This window comes from Clupea harengus, chromosome 19, assembly GCF_900700415.2.
Source record: "Clupea harengus chromosome 19, Ch_v2.0.2, whole genome shotgun sequence".
Lineage (NCBI taxonomy): Eukaryota > Metazoa > Chordata > Actinopteri > Clupeiformes > Clupeidae > Clupea > Clupea harengus.
In genome coordinates this window covers 6,468,590-6,478,589 of record NC_045170.1, presented here as the reverse complement: position 1 = coordinate 6,478,589, position 10,000 = coordinate 6,468,590, and the positions used below count along the sequence as shown (strand labels likewise).

At 45.7% G+C, this 10,000-nt stretch overlaps 1 protein-coding gene across 4 annotated transcripts in view; it reads left to right on the top strand.

Annotated features, from left to right (window-relative positions):
• The first annotated feature begins 1,299 nt into the window (after positions 1-1,299).
• Positions 1,300-10,000, top strand: part of LOC105911183 (thyroid hormone receptor beta) — a 132,150-nt gene continuing 123,449 nt past the window's right edge. For 2 of the 4 annotated variants that reach the window (XM_031586403.2, XM_031586399.2), the window contains exon 1: positions 1,300-1,661. The gene's annotated coding sequence lies outside the window, so the exon portion shown is untranslated. The other 2 variants (XM_031586402.2, XM_031586401.2) reach the window with 2 other exon arrangements.

Below are 10,000 nucleotides of genomic sequence, written 5' to 3'. Positions count from 1 at the left end.
AGATTGACGAAAACTTTTTGAAGTGAGATGAATTCATTTGGATGCTAGCCTGAGACAGGACTGAGGTCGATGACTTTGGGCATCTGGAAAAAGTACACTACAATACATTTACATTTACATTTAGTCATTTAGTCATTTAGCAGACGCTTTTGTCCAAAGCGACGTACAAGGGAGAGAACAGTCAAGCTAAGAGCAATAAAAAAGCATGGTGTAACAATAAATACTACTTTACATGAGAATTAGAAAAACAACAACCTAGAAAAGAGGAAAAAGAAGTGCAGGAATGTAACTGCTGAAGTGCAAGTTAAGCGCTAGTCAGGTGCCAGTTAGGAGGGGAGGTGCTCTCTGAAGAGTTGGGTCTTCAAAAGCTTCTTGAAGGTAGAGAGGGACGCCCCTGCGCCCCTGCGCCAGTGCGTAGTGCACACTAAGCACTTCCATCTGTAGTGCGTTCTGTCGCTGATTAGTGTTGTCTCAAATGGAACACTGAGGGACGCAAATGTGCGAGCCTTTCACCCATAAATCTGTGCGCCAGCTTCCTCCGGCCAACTGGAAATTTTAAACAAAGATGGCGGATTAAACTCCGCCGACGGCCGTGTTTTGTATGTAAATGTACATCTTTTGGCGTTTTCTCGCTTAGATTTTTTTTAAAGTTACCGAGAAATAGACACTGTACTATCAGATAACACAGTTATTGTAACCAGCAATAATGGTTGAAGTGATTTGCGAGGCGTCAGTCAGCCAACTTTCCAAACTGAAAAGCTGCCGAAAGGGCTCCTCCTCTTCCGCTATGTAGCCAAGATGGCGCCCGTTTAGGGCGAGTAGTGTCCATCGTTTCACACTGCATTTTTTCACCGCTTGCAGTGCGCCATCCGGGTACTTTCAGTGCCCTGAATTCTGCTGGTTCTGTCAGTGTGAACGCCCTAAGCACTGAAAGTCAGTGTTTGAAGTGCACAAGTGCGCGGTAGTAGACATGACCTTAGTGCCGTACCAGGTGTGCTGTGGCAGTGGCACAGATGCCATTTTCCATATCACAAGTCAGTGTACCACCAAAATTATTTTGAAGCTGTTATATTAAGGTAAAATTGTTACATAATGTTTCTTTAATATTACTATTTTTGTTATTATATTAATTAATATAATTGTTTATGTTAATTCATATTCATTAATCATATAGTAGGCCTGGGGCAATCCCAACGTTATGCACACTATATTCCAGTAGGTGCAGGAATTTGCAAGTGACACAAGTTTGTACTTGCACCTTCTGAGACTATTTACGTTTCATTGGATTGCTTATGAAACACTGTAATGACGACCCCTGCGAGTGCGACTGTTATTAACTATTGCTGTTGTATATCCACACACTTCTGAGTCAACATGCGCTGTGGGTCTCCGAATTCGTGCTTGTGTGTTAGTCAGATCTTCAGAAAGCTCGCTGATTCCCCGTAGCGAACAGTCGGGGTGCTGCAGCCACGGGTTCCATGTTGAAGTCCATAATCAGCTTAGACTCTCGCTCTCTCGCTCGGGCGGGTCATCTCAGGCCACGTCCCGCTGCCGTCCTGCTTGGTCTGGCAGTTCGCAGGTAGAGCTTCACTCTCACGGCTGCTGATGAGAAGGATTACTGTTGGTGTGTTCCGAATCAAATTAGTTTCTCAACCCGAGAGGTGAGTCGTTTGTGTGTGTGTGAGACAGAGAGAGTGTGCGTGTGCGTTTGCTCATTTTCGTGGTTCAGCGTTATGAACCAATTCCGGGACAGATCCAGGCAAATGTAAATGAGTCAGAGATATGCGCGGTTTTATTACCCCTTACAGACGCCTGGTATCCTCACTTTGTGATTGACGACTTGTTTCGTTGTGGTCGAAAGTTTAGCGTTTGACATCCGTTTGATATGAAGGTTGCAGGGAACGGAACTGACACGATGTTAGATAGCCTATGAGGTGTGGGGTTTGGTTGTGCACAGAAATTTCCACAATTTGCTCGTGCAAATGGGAACTGTTGTCAATATCAATACCAGCACATTTTGTTATATTATAGTGTATTGCTAAGTGCATATGTTTTCTGAATGTTTTTTGACTGGGCTTAGATGATCATTCTATTCTAAGCTAACGCGATCAGCGACGAGCACATTTAAATCATTGGTTAGGTCTGCCTACATTTCCAAAACGAAACAAAAGTTCGAAAGCAACGTCTGGTTCTCCACTTTGTTGTCCGCAACATACAGGCTACGCTCACAGTAAGCTTAGACGTGTGAGTAGAGACTGGTCGTGAACAGGGACGTAGTCTTTGCCAGTTATGCTTTCAGAAAAAAGCGACATTAATGTCACTCATGTCCTCTTCCTTTCATCTTAGCTTAGTATGTGTTATTATTAAATAAGAGCCTATCCCGGTTCGATTAATGTCCTATTGTAAACTGTCTGGCCTATTTAGCTAGTTGGAGACGGCTTATACTTCTAAGACAGCGTGTAAATGCATCTTTAGCTTAGGCTACTTGATGTGCAGAAGGGTGGGCCTATACCGTCAGCTTGACTTTTGGTAAACACTGAGTGGGTACGTTGGATTGCTTTTAAATGATAGTGTAATTCGCGTATCTTTGGACGTGATGGTATTTCAGTTGCATAACTTACTTCAAAAGGCAAATAAACAAGTGGTAAAGGAAAACAACGTAACACTGTTCACGCAACTCTTTAAATTGATACCCTGAAGTGTGTTTTCCCTTGCCTCTGCTCTGCAGAGCGAGCAAAACTATGTTGGTAAAAAATTTGACACTTCTGTCCCTCCTGGCTTGCCATAGATAGGGATTTCGCTACATGCGGTGTATCAGAATTTTGGGTGATCACAGACTCTGCCTAGCTGCCGACGAGGGTATTTCAGGTCAAATGACAGACTTTGCAGCGGCACCGTGCTAGAACTGAAGTTAATTCACAAGATGGTGAGGGTATCAACAACTGCCCTGACTTTGTAAGTTCATCAATCTAGTCGATGGTATTGAATAGAAGTGTCAATAGCATGTGTGTTTTATTTACGTGGTCTGCTGTTTCAATGCATTCTGCCGCCTGTTGTGTGTGCCATGTTAGTTAAACTGCTCGTTTCGGAATAAATTCACAATCGTGTCTACGTTTGCAAACTGCGCTACTGTATTTAAGGCATCCCCAGACATGTGGAATGTTTATTTATTAAATTAATCGCTTAGAGGTAACTATGGAGGCGGCGTATTGACTTGTCTTGTTGTCATGTATGATCATATCGTCTCTGTAACAGTTATTATAGCGTAACATAGCTTTGAAATGCCCTAGCTTTTTGCCCTGTTAAATGGGTTTGCAGATTTGCGTTTGCCTTGCTTTGACGTTGAAATCACCTGAAATTCTAGTCGAGTTGACCTATAGTCGCATCTATAGGAATCAGCTGTTGATGTGTGTGTGTGTGAGTTGACCCGTGGTCTCATCTATAGGAATCAGCTGTTGATGTGTGGGTGCTTGTGTGTGTGTGTGTGAGAGTTGACCTGTAGTCTCATCTACAGGAATCAGCTGTTGTTTTTCTGCAGCAGCAGCCTAGATGATTAGCTAAAGTAGGCTAGTATGGTAATGCATGCTATTGCTAATTGTGATCCAAAAACGACCACATTAATGACCGTTATTCCTCTTGTTCACACTTGTGTTGTTATATTGTAGTGTAGAGCAGGACGCAGGCTCTTTGGCATCCTGTCATTTATTCACCAGCACAGCATTCTGTCAGACTGAAGGGTAGAATCACTTGGGGTGTCTAGTCTAATCTGTCTCAATCAGAAGTAAACATTAACATTCTCACTAGCGCACACACACACGTGTGTTATACACACACACACACACACACACACACACACACACACACACATACACATACACATACACAGAAGCGGACATCCCTCCCTTCTACTACACTAGTGCGCCGTCTCAGTGGCTGGCCAGCTCTCAGGTCGTTGGTGTCTTGCAGTATTTTCACCAACACAACATTCAGTCGGACTGATACACAAGGGTAGTATCTCTAGGGGTGTCTGATCTGTACGTGATACACTAAGAGTAAGGGTGGACAAATACGCTGAACAGACAGGGAACTACTACACACAGGCAACACACCACACACAGACTCAACGTGATAACAGAAATACACACTAACATTAACACAAGCAGGGAAACTTGGGTACACTCTAAAATGAAACATTAGACACAGAATTAAACATTGACATTCTCACTGGCGCACATGCGCACAGCATTGTGGGGTGAAGCTACATGCTACGTAGCCGCCACCAGTCCGATCACTCGTCCCAAATGACTTTGGATTCAACACAGTCAACACAAGTCTCTCAGGTGCCGCGGCAGTTCTCACTGATGCTGAGAGTACCCTTAGGGGAAGTTTGGTTGTCCGTGGTGACGGGACGGGGGGGATAGGCGGAATGATCTCAGGATCTGTGCCTCCGTCCCGATGTGCCTGGGGCCTGAAGAACCACTGCTCGTCTGACACAACGCTGCAGAGTGACTCGCACAGCACTTGGGGGCGACACGCAGGCTCGGGAACTCGGGCGAAACCCCCTTCCTGCTCAGGACAGTAGCCGCAGACCTGGTCTCTGAGCGCAAAGGCCTGTCCTCGGCTCCTGTTGAGCCTTGGTCAGCGCCCGTCTGGCACCTCCAGCCGTGCTTCCTGCCAGCCCAGGTCTGGAGGAGGGCCAAACACCAAGTCCCGCAGGGTTTCGGGAGCCCTCGTCCAAAACATGAGGGCCGTGGGGGGGTGCACTTTATTGACTCCTGGACTGCCACCCGGGACGCCCGTAGGTCGGAGGATGGAGGGAGGATGTGGACCCCAGTCACGCTGCCAGCCCATTGGTCGAGGGGAGGATGGTGGTTAGGTTGTGCTGGGTTGCTAGCGTGTGGTTAAACCGTCTCACAGGTCCACCCACTGTGAGGGTGTAATGGAGAAGTCTGAGTCTCTCTAGCACCCAGACTCCGCTGAACACGCCGGCCTTGAGGCTCTCTCTTCTCGTGGCAGACTCCGGCAGACTATATTATCTATAGTCTGAATCACGTCCTAATCGAGGCCACAGTGGTCTGGTCGAAGTGCTTCTGTGTGCGTTCGGAGGCTTATCTAGCCCACAACAGAAGTAAAGAATAACAAACAGAAACAGCAGCGTAGCTTCTAGTCGTGTTGAATGAATGTTATTCTGACCGTCCGCCATATCTAGTGTGAACACATGTCTGTTTGAAGGGTTGTTGTGCTAGAAGTCAACACAAAGCCTTCTTGGTGCCATCCTATCAGATGTTGTAGAGAGCCACCAGGCCCTGGGCTAGACGTCAGTGTGTTCCTCTGTCTGCTGTCAGTGGCTGTGGCTCTTGCTGCCTAAGTCTTGTACATAGTCTTATATGAGGGTCGAGAGGAATAGGTGTGTGTGTGTGTGTGTGTGTGTGTGTGTATCTGTCAATTTATCTTTCAGCCTGAGTGTGTGTCTGTGTGTGTGTAACTTATAATTTGATGTTATTTGCTTGTCATCGTCTTTGCAAAACCAGCTGCTCCAGAGGCTGTGTTCTACAGGAGGTTGTGGTTTACCCCCCCACCCCCCACCCTATTAGACCGTACCCAGCCTGTACTGTGTGCCATTTTTACGCAACATTCAGGGAAGTAGCCGAAGATTCTGATTGAATTTTCCTTCATGTCTGTAATAGTTTGAAATGTCAGTTCCCCCGCAGTATCAACGGAGCTGGTGGGGCTTGACCTAGAGGACCCTGAGTCATCAAAGGCATTCCGAATACTTCCCCGCATGTCTGCATTATTTATGTGCATGTGTGCAGACAGAGGAAGCCTTCATGGAGGCTCGTATGTTCAGATCGGGGTGAATTCCCAAACAGAATGTCATTACAGTCCCTGTTTGTCACAGTCGTTTTTTTTAATCCGTTTGTTTTTTATGGAATGTCAGGCCATTTTGAGGTTTGTGCATGATTTCATACAACTGCGGCTTCTGCTTCTCGAGGTGCATTAAAGGCACTTGTCTATGTCTTCGCCAGTCTATGTACGGGCGCGCGCGTGTGTGCGTGTGCGTGTGCGTGTGCGTGTGCGTGCGCGCGTGCGTGTGTGTGCGCGCGTGCGTGTGTGAGTGTGTGTGTGTGTCCGTGCGTGCGTGCGTGCGTGCGTGCGTGCGTGCGTGCGTGCGTTTGTGTGTACATTTTTCTTTCAGCCTGTCTGTCAGTTTGAGTTTCTATGGTACTTTTCATGCAGGTCACTTCAGTTCAAAGCACTCTGCCACAAACAGCACGGGATGCGCGGCGCTAGGCTACATTAATTGCATTGACCCGTCATCAAAGGCATGTCAAACTTTGATTCCAACTCCTAGTCAAATCCATCAAACTGCTCTCAAAGTGTGTGTGTCAGTGCATGCAGGCAGAACACTCAATTTCTGCCAGATGTTCTAATGCAATTCACCCCCCCTCACCCCTCACCCCCCCTCACCCCTCACCCCCCCCTCGCTGTCCTTAAATGGCAGGCATTGTGCACTAGTCTGATAGTGCTGGAGCAGGTCTCGCAACGTTTGCAAATCCCCAACATCCCTTTGGGCAGGCAGTCTTCAGATTTGGGATTAGGCGAAATTAATTACACTAGCCCAAATAAAATAAAAAATATTTTTTTTTATGTAGAAAGGTAGATAAAAAAACCCGAATAAATAATATTAATATTATTATTATTAATTAATAATAATATGTTTTTTCTTCTCCCTTTGTGCTTTTCAGGGCTACTGCTGGCCACTGGTGTATTGATTAAGGGTGTATTGATTAAGGGTGTATTGATTAAGGGTGTATTGATTAACGGTGTATTGTCATTTTAAGGTATTCGGTCTAGTCTACATTTGCATATTTACAACCATTTTAATGGAATTCAAGGCAGTTGAAGGATATCCTGTGTGTGTGTGTGTGTGTGTGTGTGTGTGTGTGTGTGTGTTGTAAAGAGCATTGCTTAGACGTTTTTAGATATTTAGAAGTCCAAAAGAAACATCTAACAACCATTTTAGCTGCTATTGGTAGTGAGTGAGAGAGTTAGTGTGAGAGAGTTAGTTAATGAGTGAGAGAGTGAGAGAGAGAGTGAGTGAGTGAGTGAGTGAGTGAGTGAGTGAGTGAGTGAGTGAGTAAGTGAGTAAGTGAGTAAGTGAGAGAGTGAGAGAGTGAGAGAGTGAGTGAGTGAGTGAGAGAGTGAGAGAGTGAGATAGTTAGTGAGAGAGTGAGAGAGTGAGAGGGTGAGAGAGTGAGAGAGTGAGTTAGTAAGTTAGTTTGTTGAGTTGCCATGGCTGCATCCATTGTCTGATCCCTCTGGGCCGGGGCCTGGGTGTGTCAGAGGCTCTTGGAGAAGGGCTCATCTAGTGGCGTTGTGTAAATACTAGGGGTGGGGAAAAAAAATCGATTTTTCGATTTCTCTCGATTCTCTTTAGAACGATTCTGTCTCGATTCAGAAAAGTTCATAATCGATTTTTTAATAAAAAAAAAAAAAATTGAAATTAATATTTTTTTTTAAATTTTTTTTTTTTACACATTCATTTTGTGTTGAAATGCAAGCTGCATCGATTATTGCATTGTTCATAGAAAGTCATAATTGTGACAAGGAAAAACTTTTTCTCTAATAAAAAAATAGATCTGTTGATTTTCTTTAATTATCAAACACAAAGTAGGAAGTGATTTGAGACTCTAAGTAGCAAACTCAAATGTTTTAAAAATCGAGATGCATCGATAATCGTTTTATCGGTTTAGAATTGATAATCGATAATCGGTTTAGAATCGAGAATCGGTTTAGAATCGAATCGTTGACCTCTGAATCGGAATCGAATCGAATCGTGAGGTGCCAAGAGATTCCCACCCCTAGTAAATACATCCAAATAAACTGGACTGCACTCCAGTTGTCTTCCTGTGCCATGGGGCTGAGTGTCAGATGCTGGGGCACGGAAGGGGTGGAGGTTTAACGAGTCCACCCGTTGGCAGAGAACGAGCGCTCCGTAAATCAAGCCTTTTCTCCTCGCCTGTTTCCTCGCTCGCTTTCCCATGACCTGCGCCTGAGCTGGGGGCCCAGAGCTTTTTACTATCGTCTCCTTCTGCCTCTCTCCCTTCCGCTGCGCTGCGTGCATTATTCTTCCACGAGTGTGTTGGCGGGCTCGGGAAAAAATGAGAGAAAGGGGCGCGGTGAAGGGAAAACGTCGAGGGTAGCGCCGGTTTCCAAAACGTACAATTTATTTAGGAGTCCGGAGAGAAGGAATAGTTTCACCAAATAAGCCGAGCCTCTGAGAAGCACATACCAGTTGGGCTGGAGCTTGTTGTGGGTGGATGGATCAAGTTGTTGGCCTCTCGCTGTGCACAGATTGAAATGGTATGGACAGAGCGCTGGACGGAAGGAATTCAGCTCCAAACTGAGGCTTTGGAGGACAGAAACATCCCGTTCTTGGTTGAATGTGAAGGGGAGCATTTGCAGCAGAGGGCATGGAGTGTGTGTGTGTGTGTGTGTGTGTGTGTGTGTGTGAGCAAGGAGTAGAAGGAGAGTGTATATATTTGAGAGAAACAGCCAATGTGTGTGTAAGTGTGTATTTGTGTTTGTTTTCTAAGGGGTCTCCAGGGTCAGTGTGTGTGCAGGGCGAAGCTTTTGTGGGGATGGGCTGTCCGACTGAAGACCAGCGGGGACATTTGAACGCCTTCTAGCCCTGTTTGCCGAGTAAATACTTAGAGTGTGGGCCAGGTCCAGATCTCCTGTGCTGTTTTATGAGATGGTATAGACAGGTTTAGAGGGTGTCCAGATCCCCTGTGCTGTTTTATGAGAAGGTATAGATGAGATGGCTCTTTGTACTGATGGGATGAAAACAGCCAACACCAGTGATGGGAATTACGAGGGACTTTCACAATTCCACGCAATCATATAATAACTGTTTAAAAAAAAAAAGTCCTCAATATATTGCAATTTTCGGAATACTGGGACCTCACATCAAGTGTAAACTTTCTTTGAAGATGCGGAGTGACCGTAAAATAAAGAACATATATAAGTAATGGATAAGTAATGGACTGTGAAAACAATCGATATTAACCTTACAGATAAACGATCTGTGAATTGAATCTGGTTTGATGTCTTATTCAGCTTGGACATCTTCCCAGTATTATTTATTCAGTGGACTGTGTGTGTGTGTGTTTGCGTGTGTGATCTGGAGAACAAGCGTGGGTTGAGTGTTCATGCATGCATCTTGTGAGTGTGTGTGTGTGTGTGTGTGTGTGTGTTTGCGTATGTGATCTGGAGAACAAGCGTGGGTTGAGGGTTCATGCATGCGTGTGTGTGTATGTGTGTGGATGAATTGTGTTTCATCGTAGTGTGTGTGCGTGTGTGTGGATAAATTGTGTTTCATCGTAGTGTGTGTGTGTGTGTGTGTGTGTGTGTGTGTGTGTGTGTATGTGAAGGCCTAATTGTTTGGCCCATGCAGCGTCCAGTGCACGCATGCACGTCATTTGAGACAGTGACCTGTGAGTGTGTGTGTGAGAGTGAGAGTGAGAGAGTAAGTGTGTGTGTGTGTGATAGGACAGCCTCCACTTCTTCCAAGGCCTCAAGTATTGTTCCACATCTAGATTGGAACCCTCCTCCCCCTCCCCCACTTCTCATACTCCTGTCTCTCCCTCTCTCTCTTATCGTGATGGCTGTGTGTGTGTGTGTATGTGTGCGTGCGTGTGTGTGTGTGTGTGCGTGTGTGTGTGTGTGTGTGTGTTCTCCCTGAGGGTAATTGTAAGCGCTGGAGCTGTTTCCTGATGGCCTGGTGCTTTGTCAGTGTGGATATTGTAAGTGTTCCAGAGGGGTAGCCTTTGAAGTGGCTTCTGATAACACCCCACCCCCACCCCCACCCCCACCCCCACCCACCTCAGAGGCCGTGAGGGCCTTCATGTACCTGCTATTTATCACGTATTCATCACATTACATATCAGCATTTAGGACATGTTGGCACTCTCTCCCTCTCTCTCCATCTCTATCTCTC